Consider the following 26,469-nt stretch of genomic DNA (forward strand, 5'->3'; position numbering starts at 1 on the left):
GTGCAGCAGTGTTAAGCGGCATTGCACAAAGGTAAATTTAGCATTGTAGAGCCACTCACCACCACTTGGCATTGGTGCATGATGCCAAACTCCATGTAAACATAGCCAAAAAGTGAAGGGATCCATTGCTTTTTTCTGGTACTTATGTGTGTTGTGTGTGATTCTGTTTTTTGATCAGATTATAGGTGTTAAAATGGGGTAGATAGGAAAGTGTTGAAATGGGGAGTAAGCAGAGGGAAACACAAAGGGAAAGCAATACAGGAAAGTGCAGGAGGGAGGTAGGAAAGAACCATAGGTATGCATTTCCTCAACAGTGTAAAAAATATGTGTAGAATATTAGCTGAATTTGGACTGTCACCTCCACAAAGAGGGGTGACAACAGCATAAACATGTTGTATAGCCTATTGGACCGAATCAAGTGTGTCAAGAAAATATGTGTGTGAAATGGAGAGCTATGTATTGGACAATATTTTTTTGGGTGGGACAGGTGCCCATTTTTTTAATTCAGTAAGGGAGGAATGCTGGGTAAGGGACATTGGCATTGTCACGTAAGTTGAGTAGGTGAGAAAGCAAATGCAAACAAACAAGAAAAGCCAAAGGGGCAGTGAGGGACACAAGAGGTTGGGGGACACTATGATTAGGGTGAAAGAGGGGAGGGACAACCCAGGCTCATGCCCATCAAACAAGCCCTCACCAAGTGGGCTATCATCACTGTCCCCTAACTCCACTGATGGCTGGCGTGCTTGACATCTTCTCCTCCTACATCTTCTGAGAGAGCAGCTTCTACATCCAGCATAGGCATACACCAGTGGGGTGGTGTACAACACTATGCATGGCATGGAAGAAATCCCCACCTCTTTCACTACTCCCAGAGCCTACCGCAACACCAGCTGCCAGGGTAGTACTACCTGAGGGTGCAGGTAGTGCAGGGCAGCAGAGGCAGTGCTGCCAGGCTGAATCACAGATGTGATGGGCATTGGTGCTGCAGCCAGTGGAGTGGAGGCAGGTTGATCCACTGGTGCTGGCCTACCTCACTGTACTGTGAAGCATTTAGTGATTTGTTACAGATGGATGATATGGAGACATTTTGATGACACATAATAGAAAATAGAAAAAAGATATAATGGTTGGGTGAGAGAAAAAAGAGATAAAATTAGTACCATCATATGTGACATACAATGCATTAACAGAATTATACAACTATTTTATCTGAAGTATTACATTTAAGTATACAGCCTAACAACTACACACTATAACTACAGATTTCTGAAAGTAATCCTTGAAATGTGCATATATTGCACATATGCTTAATCAAATTATACAGATAACAGTTAACAGCAAGGCATTTATGCCACTTGTATACAGTTTAATTTATGTAATATTATTAAAGAAATGTAGCATTATATAGTTGTTATCCATGGTATTTGAACACACAACCTCTGACTACAGTCTTATATTTGACTGCTAAAGTTGGTTTGTGCTACAGACTAATGCATGCATACTTGCTTTTACAGTTAATGCTCAGTTTTCTACACCTGTAACTAAAAAAATATATCTTTAACTTTTAAATCTTCACTAATGCTTCTGTTGTGCTGCATACATACCACTTGCTTCCCTCAGTCTCTCCATTCGATCAGCATGAGCCTGGCAATTAAACTCTATTTCGGCATTAGCTGTGGAAAGAACAGAAAAGAACAGAATATCATTACGCATACCAGTCTTGCCTACATTTAGCTTTCTCTGTATTACAAAATAGTCTTTTATTAGCATACTTACAGAGCTGTTAGATTTCACCAGTAAGAAACTCAGTCAGCCACTGGTTGAGCGTATACCCTCTTGTGCCTTTGCAGATTGCTAAAAATGGTGCCTACGCTCTTCTCAAGTATAAAGGATACCATTTGCACTGAATACAGCCTGAGCCAAACTACTCAAAGCCTCAGACTTCTACTGGGATCCAGAATAGTCCCCCTGCAGAAGCCTTTGGCTGTGACACTCTACCAGGAGTCCAATAAATATCCTGGACTGCTGAACACCCCAACTTTGCACCCTAAACTGTGCACCTTCTCCCCTAACTCCAGACAGGTCTAGGACCAGAACTAGAGCAATGGCAACTAATGGTTTCCTGCCAATTCCTGTTATCACATTTACTGGTAGTGTGCAAACCCGAGCAATGATGGCAACTGAATTTCTACGATGTTAAGCAGAGAGCAGCAGTGCCAAGCAGGGAGGAAAGCAATTTTTGAACTATGAGAGTTTATCTGACACTTGACATTAGTTTGAGAGGTATCTGCTTCTGTAGGTTGAAAATATATTTTGAAAATTAGAAGGTAACTGTTAGGTGAGTTAAGTCTGCAAACATGCACCGGGAGCATACATTTCACATTTTTTGGGGGTTATACACTGATAACATCTATTTTTAAAGTGTGGGATTCAAACCTAGGCATAAGGGACAAAATATTTTCTTCCACAGACATAGTCATGAATCATTCATAAATGCAGCTAACAGTTTGAGGTGTTACACATGTATGCATGTGACCAGACAAGGTTCTTGTATATAGATCCAGTTGGGTATGTATCTTATTTAATTGTGAAGGCCATCCAAGGCCAAATAGCAGAATTATACTTACAAAAATATAGGAGGCAGTATACCCTCAGTCATACATCTGAAAACACAGTAAGGGCATCTTATCACTTATATATACATATATATATATATATATATATATATATATATATATATATAATTCATATCAGCTCCAATATCTAAAGTGTTATAAGTGACAGTGAATATAATGGGAAATGGAACAACAGTAAAATGGCTGGAATGTCCTATATTACAACCCAGAACCATGTGTATGACAGCCCTACACTTACACCTGTTGCCACAAGAATGTTGAAGTAACACTTGTATATTTTTCAGTTCATTTCCATAAACTGAACTGTCACAACATTATAAATAGATTGTATACAATGAGCATGCTAAGCCTTGTGTCGAATGAACATACACATTTTTCTGTACTAATCAGTATTCATTGTTTAATAGTTATTAGTGCACCACATGACAGGAACTGTAGTGCACTCCAAAAGGCCTTGCACTTGCTGTAGTGTCCCTTGGGTAATTCTTGTGGACAGCATAAACCATAATAACCTTATCATGGTCTACTATGGGGGCTGCCCGAAGGAACGAGAATCTATAAGAACAAATAGGATCATATGGCCTAAGGCCATCACTATATTCAGTTTAACCAGTTTAGTTGTCAGTGGCTTACATAACTATAAAATCAGGAATTGTCTGTGTTATTTATCTGATAACAACAATCTGCAATGATTTATCCAATCACTTATAGTAAGAGTCCTCTTCAGTAGAACCTCAACCCTCCACGAAGCTTTTCACGGACTCTACATCTCATGCGTCTCTTTTATAACTTGCGCCCACACCAAACTTGAGGTATGGAGGGCTTTTAAAATGACAAGGTGAAACACAAAGTCCTACATGACAGTACAAAATATAGTTCATGCATGTGGCAGGGTGGCACAGAACAAAGAAAGAACTTTTATGTGCATAAAATACAATTGTAGAGACAAAGGCTGGTTAAAAATATGCATCAGACTTTTCTATAGCAGACAATCAGTGATGTGATAAACCAGGCTTGTCAAAAATTTCATACTGTCAAGTAAAGGAATATTTGTGAACAAAACAATTTCTAAATTGTGTTGCAGAATATGTAGTACAGACTTATCCAGTGATATCATTTGTAATATAATATTCATGTATTATTCATTTATACTATTGCACATTTCTTCTACACAGAACTAGCTCCTATCATCATTAACCAAGGGGGGTATTTTGTAGATGTAGACCTGGTGAACCTCCACAAGGGTTATTTGCTGTTGGGAGCTAGAGGCCACTTCTGGAAAAATCTTGGTGCTATCAGATTATTGTGTATGATATTTTTAAGTGTTCCCAAACCTGACTACACCCTTTTTGGTTCTACTAATGCAAGTTTTGTAATATAAGGCCATCCTTTTTTCAAATACTACAGAAGAAAAATTGTTTGTAGCAAAGCTCATTGAACATTACAGCAAGGTATTACTCTGGAAATGTAATTAACATTTAAACCCATGTCTACTAAGGACTACTTATAAAATCTTAAAGTCTGCAACCTGCTAACAGTTTGTTCAGTTATTATTCAAAAATCTATATTTCAACTATTAACATCAGCACATCTGGAATAATTTTAAAATTCTGTCAGCCTGTTTATGCTGTCTTTTTAGGTTTACTAGACTTGAGTAATATGATGAGCGTCCTGACATTTATAGACAAAAAAACAGAATATCTGTATATATATATATATATATATATATATATATATATATATATATATATATATATATATATATATATATATATATATGTCACCTTCATTTGACCAAAAGTTCATTTGCCTGACAGAAAGTGAGCAAGAGAGAGAGAGAGAGAGAGAGAGAGAGAGAGTTAAATATATCTGCATATACGTCAAGTGCTCTGTCAAAAGTCTGAGCACTTAAACATAAAAAAAAAAAAACAAAAAGAAAAATCATTTTTATACACAAGGATAAGCCCACTTGTACCAATGCCTCTTGCTACTTAGGGTTCCTATTACCAGATTGCAGACACATTTTGTCAAATGCGCCTTGGTCAAACTGAAAAGAGCGAAAAGGCAAAACAGCGAGCCGGCTTTTCAGCGAATTCTTTCCATGAGAAAGAATTTGCTTGGCTGCTTTCATTACTTTGCCATTTTTGGCACTGTAGTGCGATCTCGGAGTTGGTATATTTAAGTAGGGGGTGTGTGGGGGGGTGAGTGGTGAAGCCTCCCCTCCATTATGTAATGTTTTAAAGTTTTTTATTTATTTATTTTTTAATTTAGGTTTCGATATTGCAAGCTTTCGGTTACATGGGGTAGATTATTTATCATTCGCTTTTGTAAGTATGCAATAATACAATATAGACCCACTACTTACATATATCAACTCCCAGATTGCACTACAGTGGGGATAGAGAAATTTGAAGTCCTCAGTGTATAGCATTCTTGCACAACCAAATACTGTCAAAGGTCCAAAAGTGATTGAACTATTTTGCCAGTTTCAAGTACTCATTTGATAGTCTGAACACTTGATAGACATCTCCCTCTCTCTCTCTCTCTCTGTAGATATAAATATATATATATATATATATATATATATAGGTACAGATGCACACACATAAATGTATAATACATATATATGTGTGTGTGTATGTGTGCGCGTGTGTGTGCATGTGTGTGCATGTGTGTGTGTGTGTGTGTGTGTGTGTGTGTGTGTGTGTGTGTGTGTGTGTGTGAGTGTATGCACACACAAACACATAGATCATTGACAATAGGGCAAGTGCAACTTTATCTATTTTACCATATAAATGGGCTAGGTTTTTAACCATTTTTCACTGAGAACCTACACAAATTGCTCACATCCCAGTTGCTACACTGCTTTATACACTATACATAGTGCAAGCCTGGAGTAATTCTAATCTTTTAGGAGATATCTCACTTCATCATCTTTGTATGTAGGTTCATAGGTTCATAGGTAAGTACTATGCTAGGTTCCCTTGCAAGCCACTTTAAGCCTAGCCAACTTCCCTTTTTGTATTTGAAATAATCTGTCTCATTTGGTGATAAACTGGCCTTACCAAGGCCATGTTTGATAATTATATAAATAAGAATAAGTGGGATCATACCATAGATAATTTGATGGGACCCATGCATGGAATAAAGCATTTAAGAGCTGCCTCTGTCCATTAGTAGTACAAGGAACAACACAGAGATGGTATAATTATGTCTGGGTGAAGTGTGTCTGTGTGTGTGTTAGGCGGGGTCCCTTGGGAAAATGTTTGATTATTTAATTATTTTTAAGTGAGATGATAACCAGTTGTTTCTTTCTGGTTGCAACCTTGCTTAGCTGTTACTTGAGGACACATAGCAGAAGAATATAAATCCTTTGATATAAAATGAATATTTAATGACACAGCTAGACATACCAAGTATATTGTGCGATCCATTCCTCCTAAATGAAGACCACACATTAGCATCATTCCAAAAAGTTAAGAAAGAAATATGAATGACCTCAGGCCTGTGAAGGTTGCTTGCAAATATGTTTGAATGGTAGTGGGATAGAAAAGAAATACAAGGAAACGTTCAATATAGATTTGGAAAGGGATGAATATAATACTGAGTAAGACTAAGAAGCATGTTGGCAAATTCAGACTAGAACAAGGAATGAGATGGTGCAACAAGAAAATAGTAGAGGAAGAAAGACATCAGAGTTATGAAAATATATTCAGGCACAATGAACAACTACTATGAAAAAAATAACAAAGTCTAAAGAGAATATATAGCATAACTGTGGAAATAAATAATACAAATAAAAATGGTGCCTGTGTATTTATATTTAGGTCATGATCTACAAATCTTATCACTGTGGTTCCAGAAAAAGTAGCAAAAAAAAAAACAAGCAAAATTAAAAACACAGGTCAGAAAGAAATGAAAGCACAACTGCTGTTTTTATTAGAAGTGGTAGTGCTTTTGACTTCAGGCTGATATCACCAGACCATTTAACATGCTGTGCCATAAAGATTCTATTTAAACTAATGTGTTATTAGCATAACAAAAAAATCTACTACATGAGAACAGTTCAAAAGAAACAATAAAATCAATATTTGGAAATCCTTGGATATATGGTTGCAGATAGCAGCCAGCTATCACCAAAAGGTTAACACGGCTGAACACATGCTCGACAGAAAGGACGTTTGGTGTGCACAGCAGAATGGCAACCTTGTTCAGCTTATAAAGGGGGTAGGAAGTTGATTAGATAGGAAAGCAAGAAATTAAATAACAACAATAAAAGTTAAAGACACAGACTAACCAGAAGGCCTGAATGGTGAGGAGAAGATGGGTAATTTGGGAGCATAGAGACCCTTTTGTAAGCTTTACAAACTATGGATAGGTAAAGAAGGTAATGAGGGATTAGTATGGATGGGACAGAGCAGGACAGGAATGTAGCAGGGGCAGAAAGGCAAACATGGAGCACAGACAGACAAGGTGGCATTAATACAAAAGGTGGGGATGGTAGTGGATGGGCACATACTTACAGAAGGTGGAGTATTGGTGTGGAGGATGGCAGGACAGCAAGCAAGGAAAAGGAAATATCACATAAGAGAGGGAACACACACACACCAGGAAGGGGATAGGGTGGGACCCTGACAGGTTTGTATGCCAGATCAGCAGAGGCACCAACTAACTTTGCCATCTCTCTCCTAGAGGACAGTTTTGTGGGATAGTTGCTCCCTGGAGGCTCACTATTCAGGGCCTGCTAGAAACTCAGTGCCAGCAGTACCAGTAAAAGCATTTCAAATTGCCAAGTCAGACATCCAGCCTAAGATTAGAGAAGAAGAGGAGCCCACCCTAGAAGAAGTAAGAACAGCACTAAGGAAGAAGAACTCAGGGAAAAAAGCAGGCTCAGATGAGGTTGCAGCAGATATGATAAAGATGCTGGGTGAGATAGGGGAGAAATGGCTCCTGAGGGTACTAATAGCAGTATGGGGAGAAAGGCGTACCCCAGATGACTGGAGAATAAGCATACTTATGCCTGTGTACAAGAACAAAGTGGACATCTACAACTGTGGGCAGTACAGAGGCATCAAACTCCTATCACAATGCATGAAAATTCTGGAGACAGTGATTGATAAATGGATATGCAGAGTAGTAGAATGTAAGATGGGAGATGAGCAGTTTGGATTCATATCAGGATGCAACACAATTGACCCAGTGTTTGCAGTGAGATGGATACTTCAGAAGAAGTTAGAGGTGAGGAGACAGTCCAACTGGGCATTCCTAGACTTGGAGAAAGCATATGACAAGGTCCCAAGAAAATGAATCTGGGCAGTACTGTGGTTGTTTGAAGTCCCAGAAACATTGGTAGAATTAGTGCAGGCTATGTAGAAGGACCCAATGACTCAAGTACGAACAGTGTTTGGCCTCACACAGGAGTTCCCAGTCAGAGTGGGTGTGCACCAAGGTTCAGCTCTGAGCCCACTGCTGTTCATACTGGTGATGGACTACATTAGAAAACAGATCAGAGGGGACAGATCAACAAAGCTGCTGTATGCAGATGATGTGGCAATACAGGCAGACTCATAGCAAGTACTTCAGCAAAGGATAGGTGAATGGAATGCAAAACTGAAGGCACATGGATGAAACTAAGTACAGATAAGACGGTGGTAATGGCAGCAAACTGGGGAAATCAGAAGAAGCTGAGAACATAGATAGATGGGAAGATAGTGGAACAGGTAAACAGCTTCAAGTCTGGGAGGGATAGTTGAAGAGAAGGGAAGTCTGAATGAAGAGACCAAAACTAGAATCAGAGGGGCTGCAATTAACTGGCATAGAGTGTCAGGTGTAGTCTATGACAAAAGAATGCAAAAGAAGCTAAAAAGTAAGGTGTACAAGACAGTGGTGTAACCAGTACTACTGTATGGTACAGAAACGTGGCAGTAAAGGCAGAACAGTTGAAGAAGCTAGAGGTGATGGAAATGAAGTGCCTGAGAAAGGTGGTAGGATGCACACTGTGGGACACACAGAGAAATAAGGACATAAGAGCAGAAGCCAAAGTACCTCCAATTGCAGAAAAGATCAAAGAGAACAGATTACAGTGGTTTGGACACATGTTCTGAAAAGCAGAAGACAACTGATGAGCAGGATTTGGGGCAGACAGAAAGAAGATAAGAGGAAGCAAGGATGTCCGGCAAAGAGGTGGATGGACTGTGTGAAGGAAGATCTGTGACAGTCAGGCATGAGTGTTAAAGAAGGCAGGAGTGTGGTGCTGAATTGAGAGAGCTGGCAAGAGTTAACATGATACCCCAACCCCATATAGAAAAAAATGGGAAAAAAGGGGGCTGATAATGATGATGATGATGACATCCTGTTACTGGAGAACTTTAGCACCATCTAGCATTGACAGTTAATGCCAGAAGAGCACTACAGACTCCAGAGAACCAGAGAAACAGGCAGACAGAGATGGTACCAGTGAACGCTGCATGCCTTACCCTATAGGAGGATCATAATACCCCTACTGAAAGATACACCTGGTGGCCACTGTTGACCCATGGGGCACAAGTTGACCAAAGTCTCTCCTCCTCATGATCATCTGCAAGTAGCCCTGTTGACTGATTACAAAATCAGAAGACATTATCTCACACTTATTTTGCAAGCACAATCACAGTTGTACAGTGGACTGGCACAGAAATAATGTACACCATACTGCAAGAGGAGGATCTCCTCCAAACTTCTATCATACCCAAGCATACTCTTCTGATAGTCTACTGAAGCTTCAAAACAAAGCAAGTAGTGTTAAGCATTCATGTGCAGGCAATACCCAGAAAGCAAATGATTATATTCTCCTTAACATATACCACCCTTTGTCAGGGTCATCATAACATGATGGTGTTGCTGCTCAATACAGGTGATCTAAATGGCATCACTCAGTATGTGCTCCTGTCCATACCAGCATCTATTTGATAGAAAGGGCTCTCTTACTGACTCAGCTGATGCTCCTTCAAGCCAATATGATTGGAAAACAGGAAAAACTTGCTTTTCCTGGCATTCCACACAGGATCACTTGCTGAAGAGATATGGCCATTAGGTAAGGGCCCTCATGAGGTAGCATACTATATCCATGCAGACTGATGCAGACTTATGATTTATTTGTCATAAAACATAGCACTGCTCTGCAACACTAAGCTTGTACACAATATATGCACAAGTATACAGTTTGCATGTTTTGTGTTTACTTTGTTGTGCATGGCTTGTGAATATATTTATTTCTTTAATGATTTATTTATTTTTATTGGGGTAGAGGTCTGATCATATCTGACCATTTGCAGGCTCAACCCAGTTCACATACATAGTAACAACACTAATGTAAGATTAAAGGTATAACTAAATTTTACAATATACTGACATAGCTAACATAACATACCATAATATATATGTAAAATCATATATACTTATTTACAGGAAGGTTTAAACAGAAGTAGGATCAGGATAATACAATGCAAAATACAAGTGTTATAGCTGAGGTAAATGTGGAGCAACTAAAATAAACAGACATAGTATATACAAGTATGGAAGGAAATTTTAGCAGTGAAGAGAGTAAAAATTGTAGAAAAGTAAAAATTGCCATAGAAGAGCTAGTATTTATATATGTATATATATATATATATATATATATATATATATATATATGTATATATATATATATATGTGTGTGTGTGTGTGTGTGTGTGTGTGTGTGTGTGTGTGTGTGTGTGTAAGTATAGATCTACTTTAGCAGACTGAATTGACAGAAAACTGAAATGAAGGTCAATGAGATGAGAAGATCATAATCCCACAAAAATCATTTACCATTTTGAAACTAGTAAGAAAGAAACACAAACTGCACATGTCACACATCACTCAGAGCTTCTGAATGGAGATTGCAGTGCACTGAGAAAAACAGCTGCACCATTTAAACACTTGATTTATCATAAAAATGCACCTTTTTCAACGTTTCTGAATAGAGATCTTGGTACAGTAAGGATCAGGAAAGTTTCCCTTTTCCCCACTGTAGTGAAATCTTAGAGTTGGTATGTATAATTTGCAGGGGTGTGGAGGTTTGCCTCCCTTGCAAAAACATTGAAAAAGGTACATTTCTTTATGTTAAATCAAGTGTTTAAATGAAGCGGCTGTTTTTCTCAGTGCACCACAATCTCCATTCAGAAGCTCCAAGTGGTGTGTGACATGTGCAGCTGGTATTTCATTCTTACTAGTTTTGAAATGGGAAACGTTTATTCTTGAGGGATTACGATCTTCTTGTCTCGATCATTTTCATTTCAGTTTTTTGTCAATTCGATCTACTGAAGTAAATCCTTATAAATAAATATATATATATATATATATATATATAGATAGATAGATAGATAGATATTAGGACTAGAGAGGACAGTTGGGGGAAGCAGCGGGTGTAAGATTATATATTGGAGAGGTTAGGAGATTAAACAGCCAAGTTTTTCTAGGATAAATATAACCATGGGAGATGGGTGACATGACCTGTGTTGTGATGCGCACTTATATTGCATGGTTTGGTATTGTTTTAATAAATGTCAAACATCTTTGGGTGATGCATTATGCACAGTCAGAGGCTCACAGGAAGTGGTACTATCTGGCTTTATTAGCACAGCCGTACCTCTCAACTGTCTAGATTTTTGTAGAATGTCCAAATCTGTGCCTTCTATTTTTATGCTGTTCCTCATAAAAATGTGGTTTTCTGACAAATTACTGAGAATTAAAATGACTAAATAATGACAGGCATTTGAGTTTTGGTCTTCATATCCTTTAGAAAATGCATGTTAAATCAAAACCAATTATCCTAGCAACTTTCTAAGTTTATATGAGCAATATATAAAATTGTATTTTTGGGCCTTATTCCCCCTCCTGATTATTTTTGGCTTTGTGCAGAAAACAGGCCACTTGCCTAGTAGGACTAACCTGGTCAACAAAGGATAGATAGGTGATAGCCAGATAGAGAGATAGAGATAGATAGATAGATAGATAGATAGATAGATAGATAGATAGATAGATAGATAGATAGATAGATAAAATGTAATCTTCTAAGAGGTTGAGATGTATGAACACAGCTGCCATGCTAATGGCTTACATTAGCGGAATATAACATGTTGATGCCATTTTATGCAACACTGCTCACAACCACACAACTTCAGTATACAGGATTTTTTCAAATTTTACTGATAATCATAAAAAGTAACCAAATCACATAGAAAAGGGAGTAGAAAAGGAAGTACAAACATTACAAACTGTGGAATATGAAGAAAAATAGCATATAAAACCAATGGCATCAACAATATAACTCACATTACAATATTGAAGACTAATAATCAGAACCATAACTTAAGCAGATACAATGTATCTAACAGCTCCCCAAAAAAACCCTCAAGAATGCAATTCTCTAGATGGATATAGTTTCTTACCAGAGAACATGCCAGATAAATAAACTGTCTTTTCCCTATTCTGTTGACCACATAAGATTTTATGGCAGACCTTAACATTACTCCTACAAATAAACTCCCTTCTCCAGCCCTTGTGTCCCTTTCAAGATTTGGAAACAAAACTTCTGACAAAACCACTAAAGACAAATGGTATTTCATAATCTGAAAAAAAAAACAACCTAGTTCTTCACTTTAACTCAAAATAAATAACATTACCAACTTTTCAACACTTGCCTTTGAAAAATTGATGTGCACTATCCTATGAAGTCCTTCCAGCTGTTCTTAATACCCTACAATCCCAAAACATATGAAGTAAACCACTTGGAAAATCACATCTCCAGCACCTCCCTTCACCTCTACCACATGTTGAGTCATAGTAAAGTGGAGTTCTATACAGTCTGTGGAGCCATCTCATATGGTGATCCCAAATTCCAAGAATGATAGCACACAACCCCCAATCATTAGGTCCACTCCTTCTTTATCTCTCCATCATGCCCTCCATTTGTCCTTTGGAGAACTGTGTACTTGCTTAATCATCATTCTGTAAATTGTATCACAAGTTATCCTGCCTTTCATGACCATCCTACTGATGAGTTGAGGTCTACATAGTTGCTCATCATAGTTTGTGACTGGATATAAACAGCCCTCCTTGGCCATCCATGCCCTCACTGCCTGTTTTAATTGCTTATACTAAAACTAGGCCCTGTCAGGAAGCTCATATTTCTCCTTAAAAATAGATTAAACTAGAAACCCATAAATCCATGGTCAGAATGAGTTAGAAACTTCTCTATATGTGCAACCCCTTAAGTTACTACTGCCTCCAAGCAACTGTCTGCTCCTGAATTAAAATATTATTATCCTGAATGCTCATTTTCACCTACCCAGACAATGACTCCTTGGACCCCTTCATGAAAAACAAAAACTTATTATGAATCTCATTATCCTCAGTGTCCCCAAAGGAACTATCCTGACTGAAAGTGTCCCTACAGAGAATGATCATCACTACAGCTACTAGCACATACAGAGTGAAATCAGATATGCCCCAGACTTGCCATTGCCAAGGCCATTACAACCTGCAATCGGCAATCCTGTTGACTTTCCTGTTCCATACAAATTTGTTATAAGCACTTTGAATTTTCTTCATCAAGTTTATATCATGACCTCAAAACTGCATAACACTGATCACCCTTTTATTGACAAATATATGTCGAACTCCCAGATAACCAAATGGCTAGATCACCGATTTCTTTCCCAGGGGAAGAAATCGGTAGGCCAACTGAACACAACACACCAGTACAAACATTACAAAGTTGGGAGCTGTGGCCCCCCACACCCCCATAACTAAATATACTAACTCTAAGAGTGCACTACAGTGGGGAAAAGGGCAAATCCACAGTGAAAGCCAACCATTTTTTTTCCCTAGAAAAAAAACTCGGTGATCTGGCTGTTCGGTTAACTGGGATTCGACTTATATGTACCGATGAATAGGTGTTCGGTGTTATGCGGTTTCGAGGTCATGATATATACCCTCTTCATCTATGTGCTAATACACCCTAACACTGGGAAATCACAACTAATATACAAGACTCTCAGCAAAATCATATTCAATATTAAATTAATCCTGCCTATCAAGGAACAGACCATAGGTGCACACCTCAACAACAGCAATGAAACAGCCATATTATAAGTCTCCAAATAGTTATCAGATGCTACTCCAGATATGCTATTAAACCAAGGTATTTAGCAAAGGGTCTCCTCTTAATCATACTCTCACTGAAACTATCATCACACACACCCGCTTTGATTTGGTATGCATTACACCAGTTAAACTGTAACCCAGATAGTAATTTAAAATCCTCAAAAATCTTAATTTCCTCAGGAAGGACTAAATCCAACTCATTTATGGCTTACATATGGTCATCAGCAAGCATACAGAAGAGGTTCCACCCATCTAAAATATCCTGAATAACTTTCCAAATCCTCTGTAACAATGTTTCATGGCTAAGGTAAAAAGAAGGAGGCCTCCTTGTCTAGTGTCCCAAGACACAATTAAATCTTGGTAGACCCTTCCTTTTATAAACAGCTGTGCCTAAGCTTTCCTATATTGTGCTTTGACCCAATTAAGAAATATGGACCCCACCCCCAGTTCCCCTAAAATCTCAAAAAGATTTTTATTTATTACAACTGGATATATGTCCGTTTCAGTAGAGGCCGGGAGAAAAGCTCCATCAGTTGTAAAAACAATGATTGCATCATTCCAGAGAGTTAAAAGGCTTTCTTATCTCAAAAAGCACCACCCCTGCTTTGTCCCAGCATGGAACCTCCACCTCCTTGTAGAATCTTCTCACAAACCAACAATTACATTCCACAGATCTACCTTTTACAAATCTGCTCTGGTACTGTGAAATCAAAGATGGCATGAAAACCTGCAAATATCTGGCTAGAATATTAACCAAAACCTTTGTGGCTAAATTAATCAGTGAGATGGGCTTCAGCTAGTTGCTAGGCACTCGCTTATCCAACCCATGCTTCAGCAGTAAAAACACTGCCTTGGTAAAACAGTCTGGAAGCTCCCCCTCTATAGCTCCTTGATTAAAACAATGACCAGTCACATGGCCAACAGACCTTTAAAGAGCTTGTAGAATTCACTAGTAAAGCCATCTCCCCATGGTGCCTTCTTGGATTTAAGATTATGAATTACTTCCAGTGCCTCTTTCAAAGAAGTATAATGATCTAACCCCTGGGGTTCAGACTCACATAATCTATACCCTAACCATTTGAACCTACAACCAATGAATGAAGCCATTCTAGTAATATCAACCTTACATGCGTAAATCTCCTTCTAGAACTAAATCTCCTGCTAGAACTTACAAAATCTTGGTTATATCTTTAATGCAATTTCCATCTTTCCTTAGTACTTCTGCAATAACAAGTTCATACCATCTTCCCATCACCTTAGCAACTAACCACTTACGCTGCTCCTCTCCCCTAGACCAGTAGAAATCATGGATTGCAATAAGTCTGCTCTCCACTACTGTTCTATCCTGTTTGCTAATGCTAAGTGTTAATCTTGTTAATTTGTGTCCTCCATAGATAAAATCTGTCTTCACTAACCTCCAAATGCCATGTCCACCCTTCTTTGCAATTGCCTTAACATCGTACTCCCATAAAGCCATCTGAAGAAATTCTTTCCTTTCCCAGTGACCCTCAATCCCCATAAAGTGGCCTTTAAATGCACACTTAATAGCTTCCCATCACCTACAAATAAGGATGTTAGAGTTATCTTTCCGTAACTGAAACAATAACTTTCTATGCTTCAGGAAAAAACAACACTTGTCCTTCCATTTTCAATGTCTAGCTGCAGTATTGTTTCTGGGCAGTCTTATCATCAAGTAAATTAAATCATGATCTGACAAACACCTCTCCTCTCTCTACTTCTCCCACCTGCATAATTTGTAGGTGAATACTAGGCTAACAGCCCTGAAGGGCCATTTTAAACATAACCAATAGTCTGAGGTCAGAATCAAATCTTACACCTTGTGTTTATGAGGTGAAAAACCTTAACCATTATGCCAAACCCACCCCTTACCAGTAATCTGGCTAATCTACTAGCCTGATACTGTTCAACCCTCTAAAATGAAAAAGCCAATGTGCTGACGTGGCTCCACCTCCAGGTATCTAAACAGCCTTCCTCAGCTCCACTGTTTAATTATAGATAAAGCCTTGCCATGCCTTTCCCTGTATCTAAATTTTCTATCCACCTTCCAGTCATTCACTGAGTTAAAATCTCCCTCAATAATCTTTCTCACAGTGGGAGAGAAATCCTGGCCACTGGTTAAAAAAATCAGAGAAAGTGTACAGAATCTACATTAGAACCATACGGGGCACTTATTTTTCTGTTTTGAATGTCAAATACACTATAATCCATCTTCCCCCTGAATCTACTTTTACTGATTTCACTGCCATCACTAATCTATTACTAACCATAACCATCAGCCCTCTCTTCCTTCCTTTGCTGTACTGCAACCAATCACTAGCCAGCCCCTACCCCCCCCCCCCGCTTCATCACTTCTACACACTTAAGTTTGATTATCTGAAGCATCACAATATCTGGGCTAAACCTTTTAAGCTTACTCTGAACTGTGGACCTTTTAATCATGTTACCAATTCCCCCTACATTCCAAGTGACAACTTTAATCTGCCATATAGGACACACACACCCAAAGCTCACCCAGCCCTTCTTCACCCAGGCTGGGTTGAAAAAGACTCTTGGATTTCTGAATGATCTACTCCTGGCTTTGGGAGTCAGAAAAGCACTGGAAGCTGTACTCATACTGAAAGAGCCTGTTCTCGTGTCTACTTTTCTGCCCTCAAATACCAACTAATTAATAAACTACAGAAACTAGGAATATTTATCAATTAAATAGATTACAAAAATAAGAGATGTCAAAACAAAGGTCTCAAGATAGTTATCATCTCCACCAATCATCAGACCACTATCAACCTTTCCTCACCATAATCTCAAAGAACAGTGACAATCTGAACAATTCAGAATTACAATAACATTAACAAGATACATTTGAATAGTCACTGACCATATAGCAGAATGGCTACACAACTGATCTCATAGAAACCTAACCAAGTGGTTATAACATCCGGAACTATAAACCATGAAAAGAAAAGAAAAATAAATAAAAAAGCAAATGTTTTTGCAAGGCATTACAAGAAAAGAAAAAATTTATCTTGAAGCAGTCACTGGTCCTCATTTACCTTGCCAGTCTTTTAAAGATTTGTTAGTCTTTTTGCACTACTGAATAGTACCTGAGCCATTAGCACTCCTTTGTTGTCCTTTACTGTTATCTGAGTAATTAACCAGAAAAAAAGCACATGAGCCATCCCCTGAAACTAAGATCAACACATTATTTACTCCAGATCATCTCTTCACCTCTTCAGACCATTAAATTGTATGAGTATGATCCTCCCACTCTAAAACTGCTGGCCAAGCAGCCTCAGAGAATCCACACTTCCTCTCTTTTCACTCATCATTAAGTCAATTGCTGTTACTTCATCCAAATAATCTCGTCCCAGTTTAGTAAAAATGTTCAGATCAGGAAATTTTTCATCCAGTGCCTTCTCCTTCATGCATGACCAGGAGCAATCCATGTTTTGGTTCACCATAGCTTACATTCCAGGTTTTTTAAAATGTCCAACTGTCCTTCTTGATGGGTGCTGGGAGACAGTTGCATCAACACTGTATCAGCCTGCTCACAGTCAGAGATAGATTGAGCAGCCTGCAGAGAGTAAAAGAGCAGCTTCTTGTCATAATTTATTTTTTGATCCCTCAAACCTTTTCATTACAGGCCCGGTCTACAGTATCCAACATCCACACTTGGCCTAGCAGCTACTCATCTACATCCCCTGGACTTACTCTAGTTTGCAGGGGCTGGTCATGGATCCTAAAGGTGACTTAGGGGCTTGTCTTGTCTGTGCATACATCTTGAGGGAGGATTTTTTTCTACATTTCCCTGATCCTCAGTGCTTGTTGATTACATCCAAGGGCAGCTAGCCTCATGGGACCATGCATCCCCTTAGGTAGCATACCTGTGAGCACCCTCCACCTAGGGAAGTCATACACCAATCCTGCCACTCCATCATTTGCTCAAGCTTCTAATCAAACCTGAGTTGGCTGGGCCTTGGGGCTTTGTCCCGCTACAGCACTGGAACAGTGCTGCTTGCCATGCTTGACCACAACCAAAACCACAGGATAGGCCATCCCTGAGAAATGATGGAGTACTGCTTCAATACTTTGCGTATCTCATTGTAGGCACATCTTTTATTATACATGTCCTTAGAAAAGCTCTTAAAAACATGGGCCATAACCCATCCACTCTAATGGCATGTAAAAGATAGGCTTGTTTCAAGAAGTCATTCCTTATGAGTGCAGCTTCAACAAAACTTGTTTTGGTTGAGCTAAGGAGACCTGCTTCCTCCCAACCCTATGCACACATTCCATTTACCAATCTATGTGTGTAGGAGCATTCATCACCAGCACCAGTTTGTTATTTTAAAAGGGTATCAAATCGCTACCAGCAACCAACTGAGGAATTCCCACCAGCTTTAGATTAACCTTATAATGCCTATTTTCCAAGTCAGAAATCTTTTCATGCAAAACCTCAAGATGATTCCCTAACTGGGTGATATTTGCTGCTTAGAAATAAGAAAGAGTCTTTCTTGCGCAGGGTATTCTCAACTTCACTCGTCACTTTGAACATTGGTTAAACTCTCCTGCTGTGACCACATTGATTTCTGAAGTCACTTTGTTTTCAGAGAGACAGCCTGCAGCATGTGAAACACATGAGTAAGCATTTGTTCCCCTGATTCCTTTTCTTTTACCTGCTGAGTACTTGCCTCTCCTGAAATTTATGAAACCACAAATAAACCATAAAAAGTGTCACAAATTCTAAAACCTGGAAAAACGTGCTGAGGGTCTGCTAAAATTAGGTTAAACCACCACGATGGGCAGCTGGCCATGCTGCCAACATAGTAAATATATATATATATAGACGAGTTCAATTTAAACATCTGTACACATGGAGCTCCACAGAGTTACAAAATGAGTCCTGACAAGTAAGGTGTCATAACAACAATCCTGACAAGTAAGGTGCCATAGCAACAATCCTGAGAAGTAAGGTGCAATAGCAACAGCCACAACCCTGTTGTTGATGCCAGGGAGAATGAGGCAGACAACATTATTTTGATGTAATTGAAACCCAAATACATTGGCATGACATAGTATCATCTATTTGAGTGTAGGGTTAAGGTGTGAACATACAACTGTAAGAATTATATTCTGCAGGATGTGGGGTTCCAGGACTATATGTAGAACCATAAGTACAGTAACCACAGCATGATGGAGCTGTGTTATCCAGGTGCATTAATTAGGGAAAAAGGCTATGGTCACAGTCATGTGTATCCCAGACTTACATGTCTTGACCTCAGGTATATAGGTAATAGCATGGCCATCTGAGAGAAATAGCACTTAGAAAAATTCATTAGTCAGGAAACAAAGTACTACTTCCTTTCTTCCACACACGAGGCATGTGCTTCAGAGGCAAAAATGCTGTAGACAATCATTACCTTGATCAGATTCAGAAGGCACTGGTGCCTGATATGAATGTTGTGGGTGACAATAATAGGTCTCTATAACAGTACCTGATATGATATTCCATGCAAAGGAGAAGGCATGTGATATTGCAACAGATAAGATCTCCACAAGGGGATGAACCACCAACAGAGAAATCGCTCACTGATGTTGAGGGTTTTGGAGTCACTTGGTAGCAAGGAGGAACAGCCCTTCATATATTGGGGTGACTTGGATATGGGAGATGAGATGGCAACAAGCAAGACTGTGTCAGTAGGGTAAACACTAGATTAGTAATATCCAGGAGGATCCCTCAGAATCGGGTCTATATCACTTTATTGAATGGCTATTCAGCGAATAGCCATTTGTCAAACCCCTATTTATTGAAGCAACTCTTCATCGAAAGGTGAATTTTAACTAGAGAAAATCAGCAGTTGGACAACCAAACCAACATAAAAAGAAAAACATAACATTTAAAACTTACCAATGTGGAGGGTTACTCCCTCCACACTCCCAGTGTGGGGGCTGTGTGCTCCATATCCTCTAACTAAATATACCAACTCCAAGGCACTACAGTGGGGAAAAAGGAAAATTCCAGATGGTGGCCATCTACTGATTTGTTCAAGTTAAAATTCACCATTTAATGAAGAGTGGCTTCGATAAATTGGGGATCGATGAATGGTTATTCACTGAAAAGCCATTTGATAAAGTGATATAGACTCTCAGAATCATATTTTATGACTTTTTAAGTGCCTATAACACCATCCAACAAGACAGGCTGGGGAATAAGCTGTCATCGATGAGTGTGGATGCTCCCTTAGTTTCATGGGTCCTGGACTATCTGACCAATAGGCCCCAATATGTGCGACTGAAGGGCTGTGTGTCTAAAGCAGTGCTATATAGCATTAGAGCACTACAGGAGATAGTTGTATTACCCTTCCTTTTCACCCTGTATACCACAAACTTCAGCTATAACACTGGATGCTGTCACCTGCAAAAAGTCTTGGATGATGCAGTCATAGTAGGAAGTATGAGGAATGGAGAAAAATTGTAAGCCTGTTTCCTACCTTTCCTGTAATTAGTGTTCCAGATACAGATTTGCTGTATCCAGGACTGTTTGTAAGCTTCTGAGCCCCCCAAGCCTTTCTGTGTTGGAGGGAAGCCTTCTAGCTTATCAGTGGGAGTGGTAAGCATTAGGTAACCTGTCTACCACATAATTAGTGGTTCTGGCCCAGAATTTGTAGTTATTGGCTGTTTGGGCGGTCTTCCATCTCTCTCAACTTTCTGATTTGAAGGCCTGCATTTGCACTTGTTTCTGTCCTGTAACTCCTGGGCCCATCTCATTTGCTCACTCAAAAAAAAAAAAATTTTATCTGCTTTTACTGTATTTGTGTTTCTTCCTATTTTATTTAGCTTTTGCGTCATCTTAATAGTACTCAATTGTATTTATTACTGCTTGGTGTAACTCATTCTAAGCCTTTTAGATTAAGCATTTGGGCTTCAAACTAGTTGTTTTACATTAAGAAGGTTTGTGGTCTGCACTGTAGTGGCAGAACAGGTAGCTTACATCATTCTAAGTTGGGAACTGCTGATTGAGGGCTCAGTGTCTGTTATTCTAAAAGTGTATTCATTCTGGTTTAAGCACTTGGGCTTCAGGCCAGTTATTTTACATTAAGAGGGTTCATGGTCTGCACTCTTGTGGAAGGAAAGGCTGGACTCTGCCCTTATGAGCTGGGAATTTCTGGTTAAAGGCTTATAGTGCCTGCATATTTGAACTGCTTCTTACTGAAATTGGTACATGTTCTTTGCTGTAGCATAGACTAGATCCAGGCCTGCTGAATCTAACCTTGTTTGTATAACTTGAGCACTAATCCAGGCATTCTTTAAAGTATTCAATTGTATTTATTACTGCTTGGTAGTAACTTGATTAAAGTGTGGCTATCATTCTAAGTCTTTTGGATTAAGCACATGGGCTTCAGACCAGTTGTTTTACATTAGGAAGGTTTGTGGCCTGCACTGTGGTGGCAGGACAGGTAGTTTACATCCTTCTAAGTTGGGAACTGCTGATTGAGGGCTCAGTGTCTGTTATTCTAAAAGTGTATTAGTTCTGGTTTAAGCACTTGGGCTTCAGGCCAGTTATTTTACATTAAGAAGGTTCGTGGTCTGAACTCTTGGGGGAGGAGAGGCTGGACTCTGCCCTTCTGAGCTGTAGCTTAGACTAGATCCAGGCCTGCTGAATCTAGCTTTGTTTGTATGCTTGTTGTTTGTTTGCTTGTTATTTCCCTGAAACACTAATTCCACCTAGAACGTGGCTTTTCAGCACTTCTGTGGATCCCTAGTGATATCTGCATTGCTTACTGTACTTATTTCCTTGTTTCACTTGAAAGAAAGTTACTGTTTGTCGTTTTTGCATTTAAGTTACCTGTAACACATTGCATTTATGTTACCTGGCACTTGCTCACTAAAGCAATTATATAAGACAGCACTAAAAAATTAAAAGCACTACACCCTCACAAACTCCCCTTGAGTACCCTGTTCACCATTGGCCCTTTTTTCAATTATAAAGGAATTCCCAATACTATTCTAGCATGTCCAAAGGTCAGTTGTCAATCTCCTCTCCGATCCAGCTGGTGAATCTGGGAATCTTGAGGCAATGTTACAACTGCCTCATGTACACAGACAATCCTCTCCTCCTCCCAACAAATTCCAACACATGTGAGAGATGCAACCATATAGCCAAACTGGAGGCTAAGCTCTCTCAACTCAGTACTGGTGTAACCAGTCAGGAGAAGAAGGAAACCACATTCACTACAATTCCAGTCTCACACAGAACTACCACGACAGCAAACCACACACATAAAGACACAAAAACATACTCGGAGGCTCTAAATAAAAATCTGCCTAAGCAGCAGAGACCTCCAAAGCAGACACCCAAGCAACCGCTACCCCAAAACAAAACACGTGCAACACATAGCTCACAAAGCCAGTGTGCCGAACAGTCAAAGCCCTTAAGGCTAAACAACACACCTGATACACTTGTAATAGGTGACTCTATCATCAGGCGCACTGACGTCCCGCTCACCAGGCTGAACAAGGAGAAGGTCACGGTGAGCTGCCTGTCGGGCGCTAGGATCCGACACATAATACAAGCACTCAGGTCACTCCAAGGCAAGTACAAATATGTCTCAGTCATTGTCCATGCTGGTCTGAATGACCTGAGACGTACCTCCCTGGACTACATGAAAAGAGACATAGAGGAGCTCTCTGAGCATGTAGCCCAGGCCGGTATGACCCTGACCTTGAGTAACATCTTACCCTCACTAAGGACGATGCCAGAATATGAAGACAAGATGATCAATTTCAACAATTGGCTTAAGTACTGGAGTCATTCAAAGGGGATCCAATGCCTGTCAGCCTGGGATGACATGCTCGACAAGCCATGATGCTTCGCTAGGGACGGCTTGCACCTGTCACCCCTGGGCTTTTAGATATTGGCAAAGGCTCTTGCTTCCCCCATAGTGCCATTTTTAGGCAAGGCTCAAAAGACAAAACCACCTCCATAGGTATCACAAGGGATAAGAAACTAAGAGTAATGCTACTCAATGCCAGAAGTCTAAACCTCAAGATGCACGCACTCGAAACTCTCCTTAGCATGGAGAACATCGATATCTGTGCAGTAACAGAAACCTGGTTCAAGGCTCCCGAGAGCACCCCAGCACTACCAGGTTATACCTCATACCATGCTTTTCGGCCCCAAAACTTGGACCGAACCACAAAAGGAGGGGGGGTATCAATATTCGTCAAAGATACCCACACCTCCAGGTTGGTGGCACAGCACGAAGCATCAGAGACTATCCATGTGCAACTAACAGTGGGTAAAACTGCCTTCCAGTTTATAGCCTTCTACAGACCACCCTCCCAAACCCAGGAACCCCACTTGGCCTTCCTGAGAACACTGGAAAATATGAAGGTCTCTCCAAACACCATTATAATGGGCGACTTCAACTACCCAAACATAGACTGGGAGCATTACTCTAGCTCCAACACCCTAGCTCAAAGATTCCTAGAATTTATAAACTCAAATGCTATGGAACAACTTGTTACCACTCCCACAAGAGGGGAAAACATACTGGACCTGATCATCACCAACATGGGGACTCTATACTCCAGACCAGAAGTGTATCCCTCACTAGTAAGATCAGACCATAAACTAATCTCACTGGATATTCACATCCCAACCCCACCCCCTGCACAGAAAACCACAGTGAAAAACTTCTCTAAAGCAAATTTCACACTCCTCAAAACTGAGGTGGAATCCTTCAAAGCCCCCGAGCCTGTGGAAAATATGGCCCAGACCGGAGAATCCTTTATAAACGCATTCTATGAACACCTTCAGGAATGCATGGATCATGCGATCCCAAATAAAACCAAGACCCAATCCTCCAAAGGCAGACGTCCTGTCTGGTGGACCCCAGCCATAAACAAACTATACAATAGAAGGAGGAAGCTACTACATGATAGACCAAAATCCCAAAAAGGGAAGGCATCTCTGATCAGTATTAGCAAAAAACTATGGGCACTCATAAAATCGTCTAAGGCCAGCTTCGAGAGAAAAATTGCACAGGACACTAAGGATAATCACAAGGCTTTCTTTAGTTATGTTAGGAACCTGGGTGAGAATTCCCAGATATGCTCAGAATTACTCCAAAATGACAAAAAATACATCGAACCCACAGACATTGCCAACATCCTAGCTGACAGGTTCAGCGCAAACTTCTCCCCCCTCCACATCAAAAGGGCAAATATCTATCCCAGCACAGTGCTGTCCCCCTGACATCTCAGATGCTCAGGTAAGAGCCGCCCGCTCCAAAGCCAAAAACACAGCATCAATGGGACCAGACGGTGTCCCGGGCTGCGTCCTACATGAACTCCAAGAAGAGCTAAACCCAAACATAAAACTACTGTTCAGTCTCAACCTTACTACAGGATATGTACCCAAAGAGTGGCGTACAGCAACAGTGGTCCCTCTCCACAAAGGTGGTGCCTCAACGGATCCTGGAAACTATTGCCCCATAAGCCTGACTAGCTTGGTCTGCAAAGCTATGGAAAGGATCATCATGGACCTCATAAATAAAGATATTGGGGACCTACAGACACTGGATCCTACCCAGTTCGGCTTTGTTAAGGGCAGATCCTGCCTCTTAAACCTGGTTGATTTCTTTGAAACAGTCACCAAGGCCATTGACGAGGGGAAGGTGGTCCACACAGCCTACCTGGACCTTGCAAAAGCCTTCAATACAATACCCCACTCGGGCATTATAGATAAGCTCACCAGCTTAAATATAAACCCCTATGTCACTAGATGGGTTGCAAACTGGCTCAAGGACAGAACCCACATGGTTAGAATTGCTGGAGCCATGTCAGACTCCAAACCAGTTACAAGTGGCGTCCCACAAGGCTCAGTCCTGGGACCTCTCTTGTTCGGTATATATTTCCCGGAGGTACAGACCAACACAGAAGGACTGTGGCTGACCAAGTTCGCAGATGACAGCAAACTGGACGTCATAATTGACTCTCTGGCCGACACAAGCATCCTCCAAAAGGGCCTCATAGAAACAGACAACTGGTGCCAGAGCCATGACCTCAAGCTAAACGCCAAAAAGTGTATAGTCATCCCCTTTGGCAAAAACAAAGTGCCCACAAATTACCACATAGGTGGTAATCCATTAAGTACAGAAGAAGTAATTAGGGACTTGGGGACCCAAGTTGATAGCAATCTCTCATTTGACAACCACGTGGCCAAAGTGGTTAGAAAAACATTTTATATAGCCACCTAATCATGAAGGGATTCACATCTAGATCAGAGGAGGTCATTGTGCCTCTTTACTCATCCCTCATCAGGCCCATAATTGAGTACAATGCCCCTTTTGGGATGTACCTTACCAGACACCTGCAGCAACTGGAAAGACCCCAAAAGTACCTAACCAAGAGGATCAAAGGGCTCAAACAGATGCCATATGCTGCCCGGTTAAAGAAACTCCAGCTACTCAGTAGCATACTGCCTGCTCAGAGGCGATCTGTGCCTGATGTATAAAGCCATGCCCAACCCGGAATTAATGGACATCCTGCACCTCAGAAAATCCAAATCCCATCAAGCTACATGCTCAAGAGACTTGAACCTCAGCACTGAAATAAATAGGACATGCTGGAGGGACAGATTCATAACCCAGAGGCCCCCTTCACTCTGGAATAAAAGCCCAGTCCAGGTTAGGCAGAGTCCCTCACTGACTCTCTTCATGAGGAATCTTGATGAGTGGATAGGAGATCGTAGGTTTACCCCGGGTATCACTTCTGTGTCACTGTTAGACAGAGGCACAGTATACTATCCACGAAAAAGGGCATAGCAAAATTAATTTAAAATGGGTAACGAAAGCCAAACACACTCTGGCTAGACTTATAAATACCCTAGGGCAGATAGCCTAGTATGAACCTATGAACCTATGAACCTATGAGGAGTAATACAGGAGGGTGGTGGACAGCTTTGTGAGCTGCTGTGAGATTAATCAGTTGCAGCTGAGTGTGAGTAAAATGAAGACGCTGGTAGTAGATCCAGGGAGATCACTATCTTGTCCCCCAATAACCTCTCTCTAAATCAGAGGAGGGGGTTGGTGTGGAGAATGCTCAGGACTACAGGTATTTGGGGGTGCACCTGGACAGCAAGCTGGACTGGCCCAAAAACTTACAGGTGGCATATAAAAAGGGTCAGAGTAGGCTGCACTTACTACGAGGACTCAGATCCTTTGGAGTCGGCAACAATATGCTGTGGCTGTTCTATGAGATTGTAGTGGCCTCCACTATCTTCTTCACAGTGATGTGCTGGGGTAGTAGCATAATGAAGGCTGAGGCAAACAGACTCGATAAATTGGTAAGAAAGGCCAGCTCAGTAGTTGGAGAAGAAGTGGACACTCTTGAAACAGTGGCTGAGAGCAGAGAAACCATTGCTGAGAGAAGAATGTCAGCATAACTAAAGACTATCATGGAAAATATTGACCACCCACGCAACAGAGTGGTGGATGGACAGAGAAGTTCCTTTAGCAGGAGTCTGACGAGCATAAAGTGCTCTACTGAATGTCAAAGGAAATCCTTCCTGCCTATAGCCATCAGACTGTATAACACCTCCTACCATCTTAGCATCACCCCACTACTGAAGGAGACCACA

The sequence above is a fragment of the Protopterus annectens genome, chromosome 5.part0 (assembly GCF_019279795.1).
Source record: "Protopterus annectens isolate FY-2018-M chromosome 5.part0, PAN1.0, whole genome shotgun sequence".
Taxonomy (NCBI): domain Eukaryota; kingdom Metazoa; phylum Chordata; order Ceratodontiformes; family Protopteridae; genus Protopterus; species Protopterus annectens.